The sequence below is a fragment of the Nannospalax galili genome, unplaced genomic scaffold, assembly GCF_000622305.1.
Source record: "Nannospalax galili isolate Female #2095 unplaced genomic scaffold, S.galili_v1.0 scaffold369, whole genome shotgun sequence".
Classification (NCBI taxonomy): Eukaryota; Metazoa; Chordata; class Mammalia; order Rodentia; family Spalacidae; genus Nannospalax; species Nannospalax galili.
In genome coordinates this window covers 1,662,849-1,664,293 of record NW_008360318.1, presented here as the reverse complement: position 1 = coordinate 1,664,293, position 1,445 = coordinate 1,662,849, and the positions used below count along the sequence as shown (strand labels likewise).

Genomic DNA, 1,445 nt, shown 5'->3' with positions numbered 1-1,445 from the left:
CAGAACCAAGGTGGGAGAGTGCACGCACACCTGACCCTGGGCCACATCCAGAGTGAGTGTGCCCGGGAGCCCAGGCGCGCTCCCCACATCACCTGCAGCCAGACTCACGCCGGGATTAGCCAGGTGTGGCGGAGACCCCAGGGTGCCCGCACACACCACGCCAGGGGTCAAGCGACCCGCCCCATAAGTTATTGCCCCTGAGAAAGTACAAAAGGAAGCTCCATTCAGTTATCTAGGAAAAATGCTATATCCCAAAGAAATTAAACCTCAAAAAATATAAATTAGGAAGGATAACTTAAGAACATTAAATGATTTTCAAAGGTTGTCAGGAGACATAAATTGGCTTTATCCCCATCTGAGGCTTACCACGGGGGAGTTAAAGCCTTAATTTGATGTGTTAAAAGGAGATTCGGATCCCAACTCTAGCAGGATAATTATTCCTGATGCTCTTCAAGCTTTACAATCATACTCTTTTCATTTTAAACTTTTTGAATTTGGATAAAAATGACCGCTCTGCAGCAGATAGAAATGTGGCACCCTCAGTCACAGGATACATATGCCCAAGTTAGGTGGAAGGATCCTTTAACTGGACAATGGAATGGCCCAGACCCTGTATTGATTTGGGGAAGAGGGCATTTTGTGTTTTTCCACAGGATATAGATGGGAGCCAGGTGGCTGCCGGAAAGGCTGGTGAGGTTCACCGGACAAGCACCAAAGAAAAAGTAGAAAAGAATGATGAGGTGACAAACGTGGCTGATGATGATCCCGCAAGTGATCTTGGCTGGGTTATACTGGACTTATGTTCCTGATCCACAATATTGCACCCTGCGATATGGGAGGAAAAAGAGGTAGTAGTGACTATGAATGACTCTTGATTAATTGCTCAGCCTGCTTCAGGATGCCTGATGATGCAAGTGGCTATGAATTTTTATTTTGGATTGGGAAGCGGGTTGCCTATTTTGTTAAAGATGATAAGTCCGGGTGTGTACAAGTAGATGACTGTGTGCTTATGGGATGAAGTGGATACTGTACCAATGTCAAAGTGTTATTGCCAAGAGATAATAGAAAAAAAAATTCTCCACATTTCCACCCTGTAAGCAGCGGCAGATATTCTAAAAAGGTTGAGAGCCACCTTACCATCATGGTCCTATGGTTTAGTGGGACTTAGCATGCTTTTCCTCCTGTCTTTGTTTTCATCTGGTGGCAGTAATGAAATCCTGTGGCAAGTCAAGGCTGCTGTGCATGATATGAGATTGTGCTCCCTCCCCTAACAGAGGCCGGTAGTCAAAGACAGGTAAGATCTTCTGGGAGAAAAATCAGCCTAAGACAGGGATGGAGGCTACGTGCCGATGATGGGTAAGGCTTTGCTCTGGCAGAAGACAACCTAAGACAGGCATGGTCCTTCTGTCCTAGATATAGCATAATCTGGGGTTATAAAAAAAATA

General features: G+C 45.4%; 2 protein-coding genes across 4 annotated transcripts in view; one reads left to right on the top strand and one right to left on the bottom strand.

Moving 5' to 3' along the window:
- Nek11 (NIMA related kinase 11) overlaps window positions 1-1,445 on the top strand; it is a 331,808-nt gene that overhangs the window by 46,225 nt on the left and 284,138 nt on the right. The gene's annotated exons all lie outside the window — the stretch shown is intronic.
- The window catches only part of Aste1 (asteroid homolog 1), a 67,986-nt gene that overhangs the window by 59,918 nt on the left and 6,623 nt on the right, over window positions 1-1,445 (bottom strand). The window lies entirely within an intron of this gene.